At 37.6% G+C, this 24193-nt stretch overlaps 1 protein-coding gene and 1 long non-coding RNA gene across 6 annotated transcripts in view; one reads left to right on the top strand and one right to left on the bottom strand.

The window, feature by feature from the left end:
- The window catches only part of LOC136840174 (uncharacterized), a 52424-nt gene extending 50149 nt beyond the window's left edge, over positions 1–2275 (top strand). The window contains exons 2-3 of one of the 2 annotated variants that reach the window (XR_010853545.1): positions 1445–1663; positions 2052–2275. This is a non-coding gene — a long non-coding RNA (uncharacterized lncRNA). Of the gene's footprint in view, positions 1–1444; positions 1664–2051 lie in introns of those variants that run through there. The other variant, XR_010853546.1, reaches the window with a different exon arrangement.
- Positions 2276–11016: 8741 nt separating this feature from the next.
- LOC136840170 (afadin- and alpha-actinin-binding protein B-like) overlaps positions 11017–24193 on the bottom strand; it is a 422145-nt gene continuing 408968 nt past the window's right edge. For 2 of the 4 annotated variants that reach the window (XM_067106637.1, XM_067106639.1), the window contains exons 13-14: positions 19013–19057; positions 11017–12363 (exon numbers count right to left, since the gene is read on the bottom strand). The gene's annotated coding sequence lies outside the window, so the exon portion shown is untranslated. The remainder of the gene's footprint in view (positions 12364–19012; positions 19058–24193) is intronic. The other 2 variants (XM_067106638.1, XM_067106640.1) reach the window with 1 other exon arrangement.

Here is a 24193-nt window from a genome sequence, read left to right as displayed (position 1 = left end):
TTGGTGCGATGTAGTAGAAACTCCTTTAAGAGCTGTAGTCTCTTATGGATTTTGGGGGGAAGAAGTGTTCTCGGCTTTTACCACTCGAAAGTTCTGATTGGGCGAATGTTTCCCTCGCAGATATTTTCATCAGATCAAATAATCAAATAAATAATAAATAATCAAATTTAGTTATATTGAAAGAACTTGGATTCCAGTACCTCTTTGCCGAAATTATGTCGCCATTATTGTTGTCGTAGTATTAATTATTCTATAAGGTCTGTGTTAATAAGTTGTACAGAAACATTTGACAGTCATTTTTCTTGAAGAAAAAACGAGAGTCAGTTTTGATTTGTGGAAACCTGATTTCTATCCGTTGACCACTTTTCTCTAAGTTTAATTGCGGTGGCTGTTGCTGGACGACAAAATGGGTCATTTCATTAATTTCTAAAATACTCGGTGGTTTCCAGTGCTCAATAGCATTTCGATTTTTATGAGAACTTGGTGTGTGTGTGTGTGAAGTAACCTCTGAAGTATCTGATAAATGTTGTACCCGTAAGTCCAAACAAGCATTCTAGATTTTCAAGGAACCGCGCCCGGTTATAGAATCGAACGTGGGTTACTCGTTTCTGACTCGATTGTGTCCTACCTATTGCAGCACGGGAACGAGGGGAAGAAAGGGATTGGGAATGAACGCATTATGAAATTTAGGCTATAAAGCCAAGCATTGGGTACACTTACTGCCTTTCTGTACTTAAGTCTGCGAAAAGAGGAACTTGAGTGGTTGGATCGCAAAAAGAGATCCAGAAAATAAAGATGAAGTATAAGGAATAAAAGGTGAAACTGGGAGAAAAACCAACTGTTGCATTAATAAGTAATAGTTAGAGCGTTTGGATAGCAAGATAGAAGAAAGGAAGCAGGAATGTATATCATACATATAGTGTACTTGTGATATATATATATATATATATATATATATATATATATATATATATATATATATATATATATATATATATATATATATATATATATATATACACACACACACATGAGCGTAACTGTACATATATTTTCGTTTTATCTGAAATTGTTTTCGATATGAACAAGGTCTAAGGAATAACAGTTACTCTTTAGATCTTGGCCATGAATGAACTCATTCCCGCTTTTCCTATCGTACGAACTGGGGCTTTCTGTCACGTCATTGAAAGCTTTCCGATATTTGATTGGAGTTTCTAGCGATTAGTGTGACAGTTGTTTGTTTTAGGCAGCAACCATCGGCGTCTCCACACGACAGGTGCTCTTCGCTTGACGGGGAATACCTAATAAATTTTAGTTAGAAAGCAGATTGGGCGTTTTCTTTTGCTCTATTTTGGTGCTTCAGAAAGACAGAAATATGCAGTGTTTCACAGCTGTAGTAGCCAGTGAACAGCTGATGGATGAATTATTGTTTTATTTCTTCCAGGCACACCGTGGAAATAACGCAACTCGGAGAACAGCACGAATTCAGCATCACCTTCGATAACGCACCATACGTCGAATCAAATCGGCCATTCGAGTCGGTTGCTCCATTTCGGCGACAAAGGTCCAAGAACGCGTGAGAATTAAGGTCTAGGAGGAATATGCTGAGAAAGTTTACAGTAATTATTTCCAAGACATCACAAAGAGTACCGATTGCTTTTAGGTGAGGCGCCTGTTTATGTTGGTTGAGGTTTTGGTACGTACAGCTTAAAACTAGAGTAGTTAAGTACTGTACTTTGTTTTTGTTGAGTCAGACTGTGGGTAGCCTATAATAACTGGCAATTATGTTCTTGTCAGTCGCGCGTGCTGGAAGAGAGAGAGAGAGAGAGAGAGAGAGAGAGAGAGAGAGAGAGAGAGAGAGAGAGAGAAATATTTTTGAAACCCATCTTATAATTTTTCATTGTTTAATCCTTGTGACACGAACATAATGTTTACCTTCCTGCTTAATCATAAAAACGCTGTGTTAAGAAAAGATTACTTGCTCATGGTGAAATAACCACGATTAATGCCTTCTGTCACAACTGATTAAAGTGATCATTTTGCTTTTTCAGTAGTGCCACGGAGAGCTGTCGCCTGTTGAATCCAGTAAAAATGCTCCTTTCTTCATTTCTTGAGCAATACAGCCAACGGAGAGACCTTTTCATTTCTGCTCGAATTGAAATTTAACCTGAAATCGCATTGTGATGACGAAAGAGTGGACACTTGACATTTTTGGATTATAGTTACCAGATGTAACATTTTCCATGCCAAAATGATCTTCCGCATAAACTCAAAGGTAATTCAAATTGTCGTTACGGCTGGATATAACTGATAATATCAGTATATTCTTTCGCCAGTTAATTTTTATTCATACTTTTAGGTTCATAAAGGTTATGTTGATTAGTGTGAATGTCCCTTTGACATAGCACTCACAATTTTCGTAAATTCTGGGATTTATTTACTACTGCTAATGTATTTGTGTTCACTTTTGTTGCTGATTTGTTATTTCAGTGCACTCATATTTCCTAAATCATTTCCTGTCCAATTTATCCTTCAGAAAACCCTAGGAAATTCATAGAGTTTGTCAAACATCGGCTTTACCAGGAATTTCTAGCGCCAAGCCCTTGATTGATTGCTTTTTATGAACTTAGGTCTTGAAGAGGTATGCACTATTGCAAAATATCGAAATTTTTTTTAAAGTACATTGCATTCTTATATATACAGACCTCAAGTCGTTCATGTAGGAATAATCCTTGGGTCAAAGTTGGCTCTGTCGTTGAAGCTTGGTCGATAAAAGCCAAGACGTGAATGGTTTTGAGTACTACAACCCCTCGGCCACCCAGCCCCGCAGCAGGGTAGTGCTGCCAGTGTACTTCCGATGAGCACAGTAGGCATTACTCAAGGGTCTTTGCAGCATCCCTTTGGCCCATACCTGCAACCCCTTTCATTCCTTTTTCTATACACCATTCATATTCTCTTTGTTCCATCTTACTACAACTTCAAATTTTTTTATGCTCAATTTCCTTTTCAGCACTGAATGACCTCATCATAGGTCCCAGCGCCTGACCTTTGGCCTAAATTTTATATGCCATTCAATTCCATTCCATTCCTTACCTGCCTGAAGTCCTTAACTTTCATTTGGCTACAGGAACAATTCCAGGGATGGTTAGAGATGAGATATAAATACCCCAGGTTGTTATATCAATGAAAAAATGTAATTTAATTTGGAAAAATTGTGATTTGTTCCAAGGAAATATACAAACCTTCTCTCATTTGGTGGAAGGTAGTCTTACGGAGTTTGCTGGGTTGCTGATCTCTCTCTAGCTCCATAAAGTCTGAGCATGCTAAATACAAGAGACTGACAGGAATTTTCATCACCACCCTGGAAATGCCTGTTTCCTATGTCATGTACATGTGCAAGATGATGATGATTTCTATAACTTTTTATACAGTCTAGCATATACCGGTACAGAAAATTATTTTGGTATCAGTAAACAAACCTAATTCTAGAAAATTTTGGCAGAACCGTTTCTCCTTTTTTGGGAGATGCAGCTCAATAGAAAGCAATTATTATCATAATTAGATCCAAAGATGATAATATACTTTACAGGTGGGATTATGATAAAGATTTTGGTTTGTATAAATAGGAAGAATAAAAATTACTTTTAAATTTGATATTTGTTCTCATAGGAATAAAACTGTTGCTGTTTATGTAAAATTTACACCTCAGATGAGAGGATAGCCTTGCAACTGACTGGCAAGTTGAACCTTCACGTGGAAATGTCATCTTCCTGGTCTTGAGTGAGCAGGGGACCACTTACTTCTGTGACCTCGTACAATATGGCATGAGGATGCAAGGTTGATAGGAGACCTGAGCAAGGGTGACATATTTGTACACTCAATCTAAAAAACTTGGGAAAATAAAGTTCTGCCTGAAAAGAACAGGGAACACAAGTTAGAAGGTTAATTCAGTTATAATTGATGGTTCAGATGATAGCTACCAGCCTCCTTGTTAAAAACGAGAGTGGAGGGAGTCATGGCTTATAAGTTGAAGCTCTAAGACAGGATGCTCAATTGTGAAGTCTACTTGCATCATGGCCCGTCCAGCAAGTACTTGACCTAGTTGCTGCCTGCAAAAGAAGGAAAGAAAGGAAGTGAGAAATCAGTTGCTGACCCATTCAGCCTCCAACCTTATTCCCTCTGAGTACTTATGTGAAAAGCATTTTGTCTGAAAGGAGCTTTAACGACTACATGTATTTAACACAGGTCCCAAGGACCTTTGGGCAATGACCTTAGGGTTAAGTCTGGTGTTACTAGACACCTGCCTTCATTATCTGTGAAACAGAAAAATTTCTCAAAGGCTAAAGGTGGACCAGAGCCCCTTGCTTCACAAGCTCTCAGCTGGACTAGATGACCCTCCTTGTAGGATGAACTGTTTGTCTACTTTATTACTTCATGAAGCCAGAAAGAAAGGGTGTCCTTTGACACCGAGGTAACTCAGGAGTCTGGAATAGGAGAGCCAAACAACAGGAGCTTCCTGTTTGACTTGATGCTCAACTAAGCTCAAAAAGCCTTTCGTGGCAGCAAAGCTGGTAGGTCAAAACATTCCCTCCTGCCAAAATGTCCTTGTCATTAAAGAGATCCCCAAAGTGTGCACCCCACCACAGAAGCATCTCAGGAGGTGGTAATTTCAGTGGAACTCCCACAAGGAGGTTATCATCCAGCCTCCAAGCAAGATCCTCTCTCACCTCTCAACTCGGGGGTATGAGGTAAGAGGGAGAGTCACTTGAGGTCAACCAGTGCTGCTTCAAGTACCACTGCTGAAAGTGTTGGAGGAGCCTGTGAGGCACAGGCTGCTCCAAGGCTGACAGGCCACAATGGACAACTTGCCAAATCCAACCTAGTTTTTAATTCACAGAAGCAAATGCTACACTCTCCCTTAGCTTGCCTAGGCAAGAACCTTCTAAAAAAACTTTTGCAGCTTCAGTGTCTGTCACCATGTCCAGGTATTTTGCCTGCTACTTGGGCACAAGCTCCGTCTCCCAGTTTATCGTGATCCCCACGTTCTGACAAAGGGGTAGGGGGCAGTGTCTGGTCTGGAGCAACTGTATCTGAGGATTGTGGAACTTGCAGTGTATTCTTTCCTAGCAACACCCTCAGTTCCATAAACTGGACCAGAGGTTTATAAGATAGCAAATGGTAGGCTAGAAATGGTATTAGTGTCCAAGAGAGTGGAGACTGGCAGTCCATGAAAGGACACAAACTGCTTGGGGCTCTGCCTCCTGTCAGTGCCAATTGCCTTGGGGCATGATAGGCGTCACCCTACTTGTGGCAGCTGGGGAGGGGGGACAGTCTAACTTATCACTCCTTCCCCTTTCACCATTGACCTCGAACTGGAGCTGGAGGTGGGGGATGAAAAGGATGGGAAGAACCATTGCCTATTATGAGGAAGAGACCTGAGCTCCCTGTTGTGGTTTTGAGGTAAACCTTCCCAATACTAGATGGTGTGGCTGCCCCTGCAAGTGTGCCTGTAGAGCCCTTCAATGCCCTGCAGGGCTTTAAGAGACCACTTGATAAATCAAGGTATCCAGATATTCAAAACACCTTTATTCCACTGCTGTTGAAACTTTGAGGATTTCAAGACTTATCCACCTCACAGAGTGAGAGCTCTCAGCCATGACTTTCTGGGAGAAGAGTATAAAAACATAGACATGTCTTTTCTGGACAAGTTTGCCATAGTTTTGCACTCTGGTTTGAGGTAAGTCAGCACCTTTCTTCCAGACACCCACAACCTCTGGAACTTCGCCTCCTCATCTGCAGAAGACTCCTGTAATGGTAAAAGTCAATGAGTGTGTTCAATCAAAGGTCATGTCACGATGTTGCCACCTAGAAGGCGGCTATGGTGACTTGACTCCATGGCTCCTGGCTCTGTACCAAGAAGAAAGTAACTTCTTGCTAGTTGCCTGCCTCTCCAGGGGGTCATTTATCAGTCCACAAACTGATGAATCAAAATGAAAGGGCATAGTCTTTGCATTCTCAGTTTTGTATAACTTCCTCTGGCATGTCAAAACATGGGAAATAGCTTGTTCAATCTGCTGGACAGCAGGGAGCTTGTGAATCACAGATCTAACTGTTAACATGATTGAAGACTCTACAACCAAGCACTCGCTACAGCAGTGCTGGTGCATACCCTAGGATATGCTTTGTCCACGTGTTGGGTTTGATGTAGCTGTGACTGCTTTCCTAAGAGCATTAAACTCATAAACGAGCTCAGTGATATCTTTAATGCCATTTCAACTTGGCCTGAAGCTTCTGAAGAAGAACAGTTCCCCAGTGCATGAGTTGGATCCTCTCCCAAAAGAGCAGCCATCATACTAGTCTGTCTTGATTGATTGATTATGAAATTTAGGTCTTGAAGACCAAGCGCTGGAACCCATCAGGATTATTCAGCGCCATAATGAAGATGAAATTTATAAATTAATGACATGATTGATATGAATGATGACATACTAGTGAAATTCAGTGTTAAAATATAAACGTAAAAAATGAAGAATATTAGATAGAAGCAACAAAAAATAAGTATACATTAAACTTAAAATATATACTAAGTGTAAGAATAAATATGACTAAAAGCTGTTATTAAATATATAGTGAAATCTTATCTCATTAAAATAACCAGATTCTTTCAGATAACCCATAAGGTTATCTACCTCAATGTCATTATTTAAAATTTCTAAAATAGTCTTCACAGTTTAGGACCGTGCACCAGCATGTGCTCAATGGATAGCTGACCACCACCAGAACTTGGGGCACTGGCTCCCTCTAAAATATAGCTATGAGTAAAGCGGGTGTGGCCAATCCTAAGCAGTGCTAGGATGATCTCAAACTTTCTATTAGGATTAAAACCCGAACTCCAAAAATCTTTACTTTTTCTAATGTTCCTGTACTTCCTATTTGTGGATAAAATGGGGAAGTCCATCTCTGCTGCCATTTTGTATGAATGTATCGTCTGATAACTAGACGCATATCCAAATGTGGCACCTTATTAGTTTAAAAATCACACTTGCAGCATCCTTTGCTTTACTATCAGCCAGTTCATTCCCTTCTAGACCAATGTGGCCAGGAATTCAACAAAACTACTGATTTGTGGCAAACAAAGCTAAAAATGCCATTCCTGAGCTTTTTGAAGTAAGGGATGGGTAGGGTTAAACTTCTTTAGGGCTTCTAAAACACTCCTTGAGTCACTATATATTACTGCGGATTTAATTTTCTTATCAGATGCAAGATTTAAAGCATCAACTATGGCTGTTGCTTCAGCAGTGAATATGGATGAGGAGTCTGATAACTTTTTTATATACGATTCCCCCCTCACACACCAATGCACATCCTACTCCCTCTTCCGATTTTGATCCGTCAGTATAGATTATCCTGTCATTTATATGCCTCTCATCATGCTCCATGAACTTGTTTCTGACTTCTTCCGAACAATCTTTCTTCTTTGTCTCTTTAATGCAGACGTCTATTGCTGGAATAAATCTTGGAGGGATAACAGGATGTTTAACTCATAGGATGATCTGCGTTTTTATGCTTTCATCCTCCAGTTCAGTGCTCTTTGGGCAATGGGCAAACAACTGGACCCAATGATACCATTCACTGAACCATAAACTGAAGTTGACTCATGAATAGAACAAGCATGCTCCAAAACATGTTCAACCTTCCTGTGGACTTCTGTATGATGAGCTGAAGCCAAACTAGTAGTGGGTATGGATAAACGCTCATGTGCGTATTAGGAGTCTTGACAAACCAGGAATGCTACAATTGCCTACTAAGTATGTGCACACAGCTAGCCAAGATCATACCGTGGTGACCTGTCGTACATGAACCATCTGTCTGCATGAGCATAATGTGGGTATTTAGCACGCTCTCAACTTCTTCTTCTTCATTTAACGTGCTTTTTCCCATTTTTCATATGGGGTAAGCATGATGCCTTCTTTTGAAGGACTTAGAGAAAAGTCAATACTACCTTCATGAATCAGTGTTCCTTGCCTAAAGTGCAAACAGGAGAAGAGTCTAGAGCAACCTTAATGTCTTGGAAGGGTATGTGACCAGACAAGTTCAACCATGAGCATGCTTAGAGATCCTGGTGGCAACCATACTTATGGAAGATGTCCTACTAACAGGTAAACAAGCACCAGTGCCAACCTTCAAAGGAGGAGGTGCTTATTCAAAGTCTGAAGGGACTTCTTATGAGAGGGCTTATGAGAGTTCATCTGCTTCCTCCAAGAGGAAGGAAGGACAGAAGATGAAGAAGAGGAGATAGAATGTATACATGCTTGTTTCATCATCTTACTCCATCCATAAGTCTGTGTGGGGTATCCTCTACAGGCAAGATGGCTGCTACAGAAGGCTCAAGTGTTAAGCTCTTTAGCAGGAATAGCACAACTGAAGCTAAGTGGTACAGAAATGCAGCAAAAGAATGGTCACTTGGAATACTGAGGGACTGTCAAATCTAAAAGTACTCCAGCAAAGCTGCTGACCAGCAGGGATAGGCAGTGAACCACAAGCACACACTTTGGTTACAGTTGGGGGTTGCTTGGCGTGTTCACCACAGTCAGCTCAGTCTGAGCTCAAAAATGTGCAAGGCCATATAAAAGAATTACACACACTGCTGTCGAGCGTTGGTAAGTTCTGGTACTTTACCTGCTGCTTGGGGACAAGGTTGGACTTAATTGATCACAAACCTCTGTCTGAGATGAAAACAAGAAGTACATAAGATCTGCAGGAGTCGCAGCCTGAAAGGGGCCGTGACTCCATAACTTAAGAGCCCAAGAGAAGCAAATACCCATAAAAAAGCTCAAGCCGAGCTAAAGGGGAAAATTATGAAAAACAAGGTTCCTGTGCAGTGCCAGTGGAGTCTCTTCCTCCATCGATATGAACACCTCCTCTGGCATGAAAGTGGTGGGGAAGTCGTTTGCACAATCTGCTGGAGATGAAGGCACTGCCTGACCTGTATATCAGGGCATGAACCTTCTTCAAACACCACACCTTAACTATGACTAAGGCAACAAGCCCAGGAAGCACCTCTGGAGTATACCCACAAGTCAACTCCATATATAATGGGTGAAAGACTGAAAATTGCTGCTTCAGCAGTCAACAAAAAACCAGGAAAAATGGGATCATCCATTCCCATCTGATCTTACCCTTGGAGGACCTTGCTGCTGCTCCCTCTGCCACAGGAGGGGACCCACCAGAACTCTGCTCGCTAGGGCGTTCCCAAGCCCTTACTAAACAGACGAGCATCTCAGAGAACATAAAAGCTGTGGCAGTCACTGTCAGTACCCTGTTTCAGCTTAAAAAACTGCCACCCCTGCTTCAAAACTGTAAATCCAAGGAGGAGAGGAACAAGCCCTGGCACCACCACTCCAACTCCCCTACCTGTTTCATGACCAGCTGTGACCATGAGAGGTGGAAGAGTTAAAAGAACTCTCCTTGAAGAGTTCTTTGAACTCTCCCGGCAGCATGAAAGTCTCGAGCATGGAAATAATGCAGGTTCCCCTAAAAAACTTCCTACAGAAAGCTAGGAAGGAGAGCCTTCCCCACACCAGCACAAAGCAGATCCATAGACCAGGCTGCATCAATTCTTCACTGAGTGGGTTATGCAAACCTCTCTCTGTGCAACTACAAGTTGTGATGAGAAGAGTTGCACTGCACATCCACCTCAGATGTCTGACAAAGAATGGACTGAGAGAGCAATATATCCAATTACCAGCAGCAACCCGAAATCCATAGGCAGGGTATGAGATTAGCAAATGGGCCACACAAACGTGTCACTGAGTAGGTTGTGCAAACCCCTCTCTGTGCAACTCTGAAGTCATGGTGAGAGTAGGATGACTTGTGCACCAGGTGAAGTCTAATTGCCTCAACTTGATGGGAGCACAAAGCTCAGTGAGACATGAGACAGGAGCACACCGCAAATCTAAGGGGGCTGGCATTTCAGTGCTGACCCTACCTCTTGGGGGAAAGCACACACAAGCAGCCTAGCAAGACTTCTTAAGCGAGGACTAGACTTGTCCGTTTTGATGCCCACCTGTGCAAAGAAAGAAAGCGGGGTTGAGGTGGAGGTAAACAGTGTAGCACAAAACGAATGAGGTGGAGGTAAACAGTGTAGCACAAAACGAAGACAGCAGTAACCATTAGTAACTACATCAGATGATCTAAAGACCTTCTTCAGTTAAGTTAAAAAGGAAAGGATAATACAGAACTACTAAGCCTTACAGACACCTGAAAAGTCAATTTTATCAGCATGTAAATCAGAGAATAACACAGCTGCTAATGAACCCTTCATTAAAAGCTGCTACATCCCCAGCAAAAACTATTTCAAGGTCAACCACAACCTTCACAATATTGTTGGTCTTGTTTGTCTCCACTGAGACAACCAACAATAAGCACAAAAGCATCGAAATACCACACATATCACTAGTACTTTTAGGCATAAAAAGGCACCAACACATTTGTCTTACCCATTAATGCTTGTCCTTGTTTTATAGTGGGCATGGAAAAATGATTGGCAACTGAGGTATCATAGGAGGACTAGGCATACACAATCAGTGAGGGCATTTGGAGCTTGATGGGTAGAAGTTAGTGTGACAGTGTGTTGCTTTTCCCCTGTGTGGCACTACTAGTATGTGAATACTAAATTTTTAAGTAGAATGTATTTTGTGTTATTAAAGACATTGTTTTCCCATCATTTTACAGCTCTTCAATAAATGTCTATAGATTCATTTATGCAAGCAAAACAAAACTGGCCATCATATGAAAAATGTGTGATCAAAGGTCTTCAAATGAACATTTAACTAAGTGAGACTTGTGAACAACTGTGACAATAAGTTTGTAAAGTTACACCTATTCTGTCAAAATAAATTTTTTGGATGAATTTTAAAATTGTTTCATACCCTATTTATGATCGGTTCGATACAAATTATTGTAGAAATTCAGATTCATGCTTGAGGACTGGGATCTTAATAATGATAATAAAAAAAAGTTTTACAGTTTTATTTCTGTCACTTTCTGATGTTACACCTACTGTTGGCTACAACACTGACAATAATAACCTAAGAAAATATTCAAACGTCCAATAACAAAATGTACATTAAGTAATTTTAAATTCTATTAACAAAAATTTCACAATTTCATCAATTTTAAGCTACATCTCTATGCATTAGATTAAAAACAACTGGATACATAAGCTTTCTTCAATGTTGTAAAAGAAATAAAGAAATAAAAACTGGAAAGTTCACTTCTGTTTATGCATATGAAACTTTAAACACTAAATTTGTTTCTTGTTACATATGATAACCACAACACTTTTCTTGAACACTTCCTTGCATTTACATATTACTGTAATTATACTAAATAAAAATACACTTTTCTTGTAAATCAGAACAAGCTATCACCTAGAAGATTGCCAGAATGACATAATGACTAGTTTTCATGAGATTTTCTCGTAACACTATTCACAGTACATATATAAAAAAATAAATTAAAACCTACAACTTTATCCTCTAATAAAAACTTGAGCCTATTGTTATATTCAAAACTTACTGTCTCACTACTCGTTTATGTAACCTCCTCTGGTTTTCATCATCATTTGTAATATCTCGACTAGATCGCCTACTGCTTGTTGCACTGCCAGGGTCTCTGGCATGTGGAGCACTTGCCCTAAGTATCTTTGGTGTCACTGCTTCATAGGGTGGTGGTTCTTCATATGAAACTTTAGCTGTTTCTCCATGACGCTGGCCAATCTTAACAATAAGGTTCAATAAGTCCCTTTCTAAAATTTTAAGATTGGTTTGATCATCAATGTCTTTGTAATCACAATTATGGCCACAAAGGTACCTCTGGTAACATCTGCCTTCACATGCAGACTGGGGTATTGTGAGCCTCTTACTATGAGTATTGCATTTGGTTTCTACTACTTTTGGAGTTGTTGCATTGTCTCTATAAACCTTGGAAAAATGGTCTAAATTACCATATGCAAGAGATGGATATTTAACATCTTGACCGTTCATTCCTTTGGGCTGTGCCAGGTCCCCTTCAAAATGGCTGGGAAAGTTAGAAAACTCTTCTCTACTGTATATTACATCTTTTTTAGCAGCATCTAAACGACTTTGACTCTGGCTCCTGAAGCGATAAGGAATTGTGGATGACCCGGCTTTACGTCGCCTTTCTAGAGTGCTTGGGCGTGAACTGGATGGACGGATACTAGTTTCCCGGTCTGAGAATACTGGACTTTCATCATCCTGTCTTGGAACTGAAGGTGCCCGGCTTACTGGAGCAGACCTCAAATGGTGCATAGTTTTCTTGTAAGATTCTGCTTGAATATCACTGTATGGAAATAATTAAGTTACTAAAGTATATAATCAGAATGAAATGAAATAACTTTGTTTACATAACAGCAAGCTAGTTTCACTGTTGATACTTTGTGTAAAGCCTGGAATATTCTGTAACTATTACAAAAAGTGTTGTAACAAAAACCATGTTTAAAAATTACTAGCATTTGAGAATACCTACTCTAAAACAAAGGATGGAACCTATTTCAGATTAGAAATAACACAAAAACCCAGAGCAAATATCACATATACCGTAGTGCTATTCAGTAATTCCCATTATAAAGGACTAACTACAGATACTGATGATGGCAAAGCAAATATCTACCGATTATGATAATCCTCCAAGTAGTATATAACAAAAGCCCAATCAAGGTCGCAAAAGCACATTTCCTGAACCACTTTAAATGGATCAAAGTTGAACAAACAATATATCCCTGTCAAAAACACACATATCTACAAAAAACATATGCTGAAAATATATTTTTTTTAGTACAATCAGTACAAAAGAAAAGCCAATACATATTTCAAAGAACTGCAGCTGACCTGCAGTTTAAAACTCAATACAGTCAGGGAACAAACAGAGCAGTCCACATTCCAGAACTTCCCAATTCTAATATTATATAAAGAATTTTTAAACAACCAATATAAAAACCAACAAAAATTGAGTATTTTCACTATTAAAAAAAAAAATTTAGCAAGGACAAAACAAATGAATACAATATGTATAGAGCTAGCCAGGATCTGGAGTCTTATTCCATACTATTACTTTAAGCGAGAGGCATTTCTGGTACTGCCTGATAAGAATTTCTTAAAAAAGAAAATAAAACAACTTGCATACATGGTATACACAACAGTTACTCCTACATATTTCCATTTAAAGTCAATGAAAACGACTTTTAACAACAAATTTTTGAAATATAAATTCATTTACACTAGCCCACATTCCTGCATTAAAGAATGATTATCTGGTGGCCAGATGTGCACCAAATCTCACTTCTTGTGTAGTTTAGATACTGCAATCAAAATAAACAGGGTTGGGAGGAGTGGCATTTGACGTAAATTGTGGGATTGTGCTGAAAAATTCAGTTTTGTTTTAGAAAACATGTTTCAAACAAACCCATCATGACATTTGCCCACAATTTAGTTAGGGGGAAACAGGTGCTGGAGAAAACCCCTAGAACAGCCGACTGAAACCAGGGGGAGAGAGGTGCTGGAGAAAACCCCTAGAACAGACAACTGAAACCAGGGGGGGAGAGGTGTTGGAGGAAACCCTTAGAACAGCCAACTGAAACCAACATCAGGATCTGATTTAAAGCTCAAGGAAGAGAGACTAGCAAGGAACAGTTGAAAAATTAACTGTATGGGCATCTGTGAGGAAGATACGGGGTTCCCCACTCACTCGCCAGCACCACTATACAGTTAACCTGGTAACTACATTTGTTCGATCCCTCCGCTCTACGAGAGAAAGCTTTCCCCATTTTAAAAGGTGCTGGGTTTGTTTTCTCCTAGGAATAAAGAGATATTAACATCTGAGGAAATTGGAAGCTCCCTCAGTAATATTAAAAACAGAAAACTCTAGAACCATTTCAAGCAAGAGCTGGTCATGGATGAAAAAAGGATGCAATAGGGGCGGTGGAAAAAGGTCCTTTTGATGATATAAAAATAAAAGGGCATGCACTGCTATATGCAAACTATAGAGGAATCAGATTGCTTGAGCATGCTATGAAAATACTGAGGGCACCAGAAGAATGGCTGAAAAACACTTACTGAATTTATAATTGTCAGTTTAGTTCCATGCTCTAGTGGGCATCAACATACACCATCTTTATAATGAGTACTATGCAATGATGAGTAATAAGACAAACAATTAACTGGGATTTAAAAGGCAGAGGGTGACAGAAAGATCCATTAGGTTACTGATGCCACTCTACCATAACAAAAGATCTAGAGTGAAGACAATGCAGGTGTACCAAAATGATTTGATATGTAAATGTTGGTTCCCATCAAGGATCAGCCCTGAGTCCTTTGCTGTTAATCTTAATTACGGAAGAAGCAACAAATGGGTGCAAAAAGGGAGGTCCCTGCAAGCTACAACATACAGATAACCTACTGTTAACAGCAGATTCTAAGGAAGAGATTGTGGAAATGTTTCAAGAGTGGACTAAGCAGAAAGATTAGAGGATAGAAACCAGAAAAACGAGAATTAACATAAGAAAAAAGTAGTGACCAGAAAAGGATGCAACAGAAAAAGTAGTGTCACGAAAGTAGCCACATGACTACCATGGTAAAGTTGTGGAGGTGAACTTTTTACTGTGTCCTGAATGTATCTGACAGTGTCACAAGAGGTTTGTGACATAACAACAACAAGGGAAGGGAAGAACCACGTTTCAGTAGAAGGGCAAGAGGTGGATAATTTTTGTTTACTTGAGGACACACCAGACTGCTATCTGAAATATAAGGGCTAAAATATGAACATAAAACCTATGCAACAAAAAGATGGATATTGAAAAAATGGAGATTTTGAAAAGATGTGACAGACAGCCAAAATTTATGGCCACAGTGCAGTAGGAAGATTGTATTACAAGTGATCAAGCAGCAGAGATGTGGTATACAACCTCTGGAAAAAGTTCTCAAAGGTATGAGATGGTTTGGACATGTGATAGTAAGGGATGGGAAACAAATAGGAAGAAAAGCAGTACATAGGAAAATAACAAGGAAAGCAGCAGTACGAGATCATTAAATTATGGGAAAATTGGATAAAGACGTACCCCTGATGGATATTCAGGGGACAAAGTGAACAAGACAGAAGAAAAAGTGGAGAAAACACTATCACACAAAAGGGAAATCCAAAATAAACATTTTTATGAAGACGACCAAATGAACCTCAAACTACTGCAAGCATACTGAGTAAATAACATTACTGGATTGGATTCACGGAAGTTTAAACTGAAAAGAAAGCACTGGGGAACTTCACCTGTTCAGCACTTAACCCTTAAACGCCGAGCCTCTATTTACAAAAAACGTCTCCCGATGCCGTTTCGGGGAGCTAGCGCCGCGGAAAAAAAGTTTTTCAAAAATCACAGCACACTTAGTTTTTAAGATTAAGAGTTCATTTTTGCTCCTTTTTTGTCATTGCCTGAAGTTTAGTATGCAACCATCAGAAATGAAAAAATATCATTATCATATATAAATATTGAAATATATAACAGCGCAAAAAAAATTTTCAAATATAATTTTATACAAATCGCGCCAGAGCAAAAAAACGGTTAAAGATAACGGGTTATTTTGTTTTTCTTTGTATTTTACACTAAATTGTGATGATTTTGGTATATAACAAATTGTAAAACGATCAAAGCAACACAGAGAAAATATTATCACAAAATGATGCATGAATTCATAACACGCAGACGTAAAAAAATGTTTTTTTAAAAAATTCACCATACATCAAAATATTGTGCTAGAGACTTCCGTTTGTTGAAAAATGAAGCTAATTGATTGAATATTACTAGACTGTATGTGTTTTATTATTAATTGCAGTTTTGACCATTTCGGTCGAGTTAAAGTTGACCGAAAGTCGAATTTTTCTATTTATCGTGATTTATATGAATATATTTCAAAACTGATAAAGCTACAACTATGAGTTATTTTTGTTGTATTGTACATGAAATTGCGCACATTTTCATATATAAAACTTATGTAACGACTAATATAAAACGGTGCAAATATTACGACAACGTGACGAAAGAATTTCTGAGATGTTGGCCGAGTTACCTCTGAGAGACGTAAGGAAAAAGTTTTTTTTTCAGAAATTCACCATAAATCGAAATATTGTGCTAGAGGCTTCCAGTTTGTTGCAAAATGAAGGTACATGATTGAATATTACTAGAATGTAAGAGTTTTAGCTTATAATTGCATTTTTTTACCATTTTGGTCGAATTAAAGCTGACCGAAGGTTGAAATTTTGGCAGTTATCGTGATTTATATGAAAATATTTCAAAACTGATAAAAGCTACAACCATGAGTTATTTTCGGTTGTATTCTACATGAAATTGCCCACATTTCCATATATAAAACTTTATGTAACGACTAATATAAACGGTGCAAACATTACGACAACGTGATGAAAGAATTTCTGGCACGGACGTAAGGAAAAAGTTTTTTCAAAAATTCACCATAAATCGAAAATATTGTGTAGAGACTTCCAATTTGTTGCAAAATGAAGGTAAATGATTGAATATTACTAGAATGTAAGAGATTTAGCTTACAATTGCGTTTTTTTACCATTTCGGTCGAGTCAAAGTAGACTGAAGGTTGAAATTTTGGCAGTTATCGTGATTTATATGAAAATATTTCCAAACTGATAAAAGCTACAACCATGAGTTGTATTTTGCTGTATTTTACATGAAATTGCACACATTTTCATATATAAAACTTTATGTTGGCTAATATAAACGGTGCAAAAATTACGACAAAATGACGAAAGAATTTCTGAAATTTTCGCCGAGTTATGCTGGGCATAAGGAAAAAGTTTTTTCAAAAATTCACCATAAATCGAAATATTGTGCTAGAGACTTCCAATTTGTTGCAAAATGAAGGTACATGATTGAATATTACTAGAATGTAAGAGTTTTAGCTTACAATTGCGTTTTTCGACCATTTCGGTCGAGTCAAATTTGACCGAAGGGGGTTGAAATTTTTTGTAGTCGACGTGATGGCACGTCCACTCTGACACCCAACAGACAATTTTAGTCGACGTGATGATACGTCCAGTAGGCGTTTAAGGGTTAATAAGTAAAAAAAAGGAAGTTGGAGTGCTTGGAGAGCAAGACAGAGACACTTACAAAATAAAGGGAGAAAAGGTAACAGGGTGTAAAAGTGAATGTATACAGAAGAATATAGAAATATAGAATTTAGGCCAAAGGCTAAGCGCTGGGACCTACAAGGTCACTCAGCGCTGAAATGGAAACTGACTGTTAAAAGGTTTGAAAGGTGTAACAAGAGGAAAACTTTGAAGTTGCACTATGAATCAATTGTTAGGAGAGGGTGGAAACTAAAATGGAAGAAAGAGGATATGAACAGAGGCACAGTAAAAGGAATGAAAAGGGTCGCAGCTCAGGGCCAAAGGGACACAGCAAAGAACCTTAATTAATGCCTACAGTGCAATGCACGAGGTGCACTGATGGCCTACACCACTACAGGGAGGGTCTAAAGGTGAAACTAGGAGGAAAGCTGACAGCTGCACTCAAAAGTAATAGTTAAAGAGGTTGAACAGCAAGTTAAAAGAAAGGGAGTGGAAATTGAGGTAAGGTAAAAGGTTAAAAAGTTGGTGCACCTATGGCCAAAGGGATGCTGCAAACATCCCCCCATGGGGAAATAACTATTATTACATGTATGAACAAATTATGGTTACTAAAGAAACATACTTCTGCTAATTTGAAAACAAGTAATGAATCTAAATTTCTAATTGTTAAACATGCCCAGGACCAAAATTTAAAATAACATGAACCAGAATTTATGCTTGCTAAACAAAACCAGCATTAAACTAAGAAACTGACTGCCAACTTTATTTACAATATTTTTTCCTTAGTAAACTACAATTAAAAATGGGGCAGGGAGTCAACAAAAACTCTACAGTATGTTAGAAAGTCTGCTTGAGAGTTGTGAATTTCATAGAAATCACTATTTTGGAAAACAATGCAAAGGTAAAAGGGAACAGGGAAAACGAGGTACTTATCCAAAGATCCAATGACACACAAGGAAGAAAGCCGATACTGTCGGATAGCTTGTGCTGAAGGGTGCTCCTTAAATTTAAGGCAAACGGTTGTATCCCCATAAGAACAGATAATGTTTAAATATGCTAGAAAAGTTGCTTTCCTACTGGAACACATGGTCCACCAAATTACAAGCATGGTAGCAATGGTTATCCAGCCAGCATAAAATCATAATTTGGTTCAAGAATGACCTATCTAGGACTTGTGAAGGTCATATATTGTGGGTTTGTTGTGCAATTTCTTATACTTAATATATTCACTTCACCTTGAACAACACTTCAACAAAAATTCAATAAACATCTAATCGCAATGATCATCTGCTTTTCAATAAAAAGTGACCAGTCTATCAAAAATAAAACTGGAAAGAGGATGGTAAACATGTAAGAGTAAGTTTCTTCTCCCATGAACTACAGCTAAATTTTTTAGCTCAAGCCTCATTACAAAATAGTTTCTAACAGGGTTTACAAGCACTCCATCTACCGGGGAACATATAAACATCCTAAAACAAAAGACAGTTAAACAGTACAACCTCTATACACTGGTGGTTACTCTGAGTAGCTAGAAAAGGAATAGCTCTAAGATGCAAATATAATAACAGTAATATCAATAAGTAACACTTGTGTAAAAAAAATCTTAATCTTTTTTGGGGTAAAGAAGAACAGATCCTGTGAAAAGTTATGTTTGCCAAAGAATCATAGTTAAAGTTAAATGAAAAGAAAGACAAACCTGGTGTTTTTCAAAAGAACCCTAGGAAACTTCCAAAAATAAATATGAAAATAGAAAGTTAAAAAGACTAGATGAAGGCTAGATGAAATCATCAGCTGCCATCAAAACTTAGATTGTCTGGAAACAAAAAATTTGGTAAGACCTTACCCTGTTTACAGCCTACGTGAAGATCCTTGTGCAGCTTTTGAACCACTAAGATAAAAACACACTGTTAGTATAATACTCTAATACATTCTAATTTAAAAATCAGCTTGAAGAACGCTACATTAAAACCACTGGTGACAAATGCCCATCAAAAACTTTACAAATCCTATGGAAATTTTCTTTTGCTGTCATTATTAATATTACCATCCTGCTACTTAAGGATAAACTACAATACAAAGTAACAATGTAATATGAAAAACCATCCATGACTGACCAGTACATGAATGAAGCAATTTTTGTAATGATTACTGTATCGTAGATCTAGCTAATGCATTTTACAAATGAGACAGTTGCATCCTTAACATATCATAAAACTTAATATATAAGATATAAAAGATATAAACTTGAAAATCAATGTAATCATAATTTTAAATGCAATGCTTACTTTACAGTTACACTAGTTTCTTCTTTTATAATTTCAGTGTTTGCTCAAATATAAACTAAACACCCCATGGCCACTTACAACTTCAAAACCATTATAACTACATACTTAGATTTTACATAAAGATAAAATTACTGCTGTAGATATCTAAGTTGTTTGTCTACTTGAGAATCATTAGACTACTGGAATTGTTTACTCATCAAGAGCAAATGTACAAATAAAAACTACAACTGTGAAAAATATTACAATAATACTGCCCATTCATCTAAGAAATACAGTATTGCCACCAATGAGAAGTATTTTTCAAGCTGTGTCTGGATAAAAATAAAAACGTTAGTGTGAAAAATACAAGCATCAAATTTCCAAAAGTATCAGCCATAAGCAGACTTTAAATTACTTATTGTACTGCCAAGTAGTTTAATTAGACCACTAAGTCACACTGGTTACTTGAGGCATTCAAAATTTTTAAAATTTTCAAAAAATAAATCTTGAAAGACTGAGGCTTGAAAGACAGAGGCTTAGAAGTGTGATGTGATCATTATTAACATTTTTTAAATCTAAGAATGACAGTGTTCTTATAAACACACTTCAAAGTAAACTCACGTTTTTACAACCTATGGGCATGATAAATGACATAAAAGTGGAAAGTGCTGGACATAACACATAAAACCATAAGGCAATTAACACTTAAAACTGCTCTTCCAAAAGTAACCTGCGCTCTTCCAAATTCTAATGAAATTTTCCTCAAGGAAAACCTGACCAGTTACATACTGCAGAGGAAAAAATACTTCAGATTACATATGTGATTAATAACATATGACCTATTCATATTACCAATGACAATTACTTTAAAATTTTAAGCAACCACTAAAGACAATAAATAAAAAAAAAAAGAAATCCCCACCCACCCACCCAAAAAAAAGGGAAAAAAAAAGTATGGCTAAAGCAATCCAGCTCCCCACTAAGACCATTCCAACTGATGGTGGAATGTTGAAGACGACAAAAGTAAATAACTTTGCCAATTTTCTCCAAGTAAGATGTATTAGTGGAACACAAATTACTCCAAAAAGCCAGCTATTTTTAGTAAGAAGGCCATGGCTGAAACGGCTGCATCAGTAAAGCAAAAATGGCAAATATGAAGTCTATCTCTGACAGTTCAAAAGATATGGCACCGAAGCCAGGTACAAAATCTATAGAATCTGGAGCCATAAATTTATCTTTGAGGATAAGTGTTAAATTGTTTAGTATGCATATAAAATATATGTAGCATGCATATTTTAACTATGCCATTAAATACGTATATTTAGAGACTGCAGTCATTTAAACTGAGGCATCAGATATGTCTACATACAATTCATTTTTCCCACATTCTTTTCACAGTCATCCCACTTGAACACTTGCTATCAAACCCTATAGCGATCTTGTGAATCATACCCAAACAATAACCATCTTCCCATCCCCACATTCATTCCATTTTCCTCAATCCCATTCTCTGATGCACTGCTCACTCTGTAAGTATTTCAAGAGCAACATGAGTGCATTCATGCCATCACTCTATTCCTCACCAAGATATTTTGCTATACAGTATTAATTTAGAGTTGGACTTGTAATAAGTACTGTAATTTTATTTACTCAATAACATACAAGTAATAAATATTGGCACCATAGAAAGTGTTTCATTGTCCAAAATAACTAACTGTGCTAAACAAGGTTGACTGGTGGATGTCAATTTGAATAAGACAGTTCAAGCTGGAGACAAGTTAGGTTTAGTCCATGAAAGGTGTTTTAGATAATGCTTTCATTATTTTTTTAAAGGTGAATAACATTGAAAATAATTTTCCAAATAAATTATAATTTCTGGAGATTTTCACTTTTATTTACTATAAGTTTTCTGTTTGATGTGGAAAAGTTTTCCGACAAGCTTTCATTTGGAAAAAATGAACTAATTAACATAAATAATAAATGCTGTATTTCCTGGCATTGAAGATGCTATTAGAAATAACTCTCGGAAATTTACCAGGCATACTAGATGCATAAGGTTATGCTTTTCATGAGCCTATCCCAACCCCAGAGGGAGATTATCTTCCCAAGACAGTCATCAGAACACCTGTGTATGACCTCTGAATAAAGTGTATGAATTATAACCTCTGAACAAAGTATACAAATTACACCTGATTAAACTGTAGTAAATAAACAAAAGTATAAACAAACAAAAATTATGCAATCACAGATTCAATCCTGGATCAACAGTCTACAGTAAGGTGAGCGAGCGGCCAAGTAATAACAAGTGCTGTATGTCAATATTACCAGTATCTTTACTCTACAAATGACCCTGACTTTACAGGAACATTAATAATTGAAAAAAGAAAAATTGAGAAATGTTAAATTGGTTTCCTGGTAAATCTTACAAGGAGCTTTCAATAAGTAATGCAACATGATTTTTTTCTTGGCCAATTTCTGTTAAAAAAATTTGAAATTTTGTGTGCAACATCCTTAACCATTTCTACATTATATCATGTATTTTCATTAATTTCCTATTGACGGCTGCAGTATAATCAGCTGTCAAAAGGGGTATGTGACTGAGGTGTGTTCCAAACAGAGGGCAGTGATAAAACAATAACAAATGTTCACAGACGCTTGCATAATGTCTACAAAGACCTGGCAGTGGATAAAAGCACTGTGGATTGTCAATCATCATCATCAGGACAAGGAATTCTGTCTGATCCCCTCTGCCCTGGCTGGCTAAACACGGCTGTGACTCCTGCAATGGTGGAACATGTGGAGGAACCCAGCAGGCACAAACCTCTGAATACCCTAAACCAAGGGCTCTCAACCTGGGGTACGTGAGAGGAATTTTGGGAGTATGTGACAAGTTTCTCAAAATACTTCAGTTTTGAATAAATGCAACCTGTTTGTAGAAAGTGGCCTACATGTGCTAGACTAGAAGTGTCCTCCACTAGAACCAGGACACTAAGTGACAACATTAACAAGGAAACTCTTGGAGTTATGTCACTTGAAAGCTCTCTTGGACTACAGTTGCCACACACCAATGATCGAAAACTGTCTGATATAGTTCTGTTTTACAATGATCGAAAACTGTCTGATATAGTTTTGCTTTAGTAAATGTATTGCCTGCTGGCAGCCAGTCACACAGTGTTTCCCTGTGAAGTACTAGTTCCTATCAACACTACTTCATAGTGACATACTCTCATTAATTGAAAATTTTGTATGCTACACATATATAACACAATTTAAACTTAATAAACCAAGTCAAAAAGCCATGCATTTCTTTTTATGTTTCCTGATGCTGCATTGTGGGTAAGGGGTACGTGACCAATACTGAAAGACTTCAAGGGGCACATAAGATAAAAAAAGTTGAGAACCCTTGCCCCCCTAAGCTATGGACAATTGTGTTGGCACTACTGACGTCAAGTTGAGCAGTGAGTTATTTGATTGTGATTCCCCGATCACCTTGAATAAGTGTTCACATGCTCCATCATTGCATGCTTCACAGCTGTGTGCGGCCAGCCAGGGGGCGCAGGGGAACAGACAGATTTCCTTGTCCTTCTTCTTCTGATGATAAGACACTTCAACCAATGCTTTTATCCACTGCCAGGTCTCTGTAGACATTCTGCAAGCACCTATGAACATTTGTGATGGTCTTTTTTTCTGCAAAAGGAATTCTATCATCACTCTTTGTTTGGAACATGCCTCAGTCACAGACACCCTTTCCATAGCTGATTATACTGCAACCACCCATCAGAAATTAATAAAAATGCACGAGATAATGCAGGAATGGTTAAGGATGTCGTGTACACAGTTTCACAAATTATGTTGCATTACTTATTGAATGCCCCACGTACAACAGCAAGAGTACCATAATCGTGTTTTACACAATTCAATGGTACCAATGTGATAAATATTTTCAGGTTTTGAAGATTTAAAGGGATTTTCGTTTGTAATATCCGTATGGTATGCACTTAAATCTTAACTCTCTACTGTTTGGGATGTCATATTCATGTGGTGTTTTACTAAGTTTAATAGTGCAATAAGATGTTAGTCCTTATTTCTAATAGCGCCTATTGTGGTGATTAGTTTTTCCTTGGCCTGAGATTAAAGATAATTGCTGTTTATGCCTACATCCAATACTATAAAAACCTTAACAAGCACTGCACCAGCTATAACCCTATCCATCTGCATACGCTGAGGCATTACTGGCCAAGAAAATTTCTGATGGAACAGTTTATAACATATATATTCTCGGTGATATTGTTCACGTTTTTCAGTTCACTGGTTATATCAAGTTAAGAAAATATATTAAATGTTAAATTCAATGAATATGAAAAAAATATTAAAATTCAATGAATATGAAAAAAATATTAATCAAAGTATTCTTAAAATAAATTAACTAAAAAATTACATTACTCAAAATGCTGAAACTACTGTTACCATGGCACTTAAACGCACCGAAACAAGTTGAAATGCACTCTGTGTGCCAACCAAAGCATAGCCTTCAACTTATGAAAGTGGTATCTCCTTACTGTTATTTTTCTTTTCCTCATAATTTTGCTGGTCAAAATTTGGGTGCATCTTAGCAGTTGTAGTGCTCCGTCTTTGATGCCAGGAAATACGTTAAGTTATTACATTTCTTAATTTTCTATAATTTGTAACACTAAATTCTGAAGCTTTCATTTTTAAAAAGTAGCTTTCTAATGTAAAAAATAGTTATTGTTATTTAAAAC

This window comes from Macrobrachium rosenbergii, chromosome 7, assembly GCF_040412425.1.
Source record: "Macrobrachium rosenbergii isolate ZJJX-2024 chromosome 7, ASM4041242v1, whole genome shotgun sequence".
Lineage (NCBI taxonomy): Eukaryota > Metazoa > Arthropoda > Malacostraca > Decapoda > Palaemonidae > Macrobrachium > Macrobrachium rosenbergii.
The sequence above is the reverse complement of the archived record's forward strand: the minus strand, read 5'-3'. Positions and strand labels throughout refer to the sequence as shown.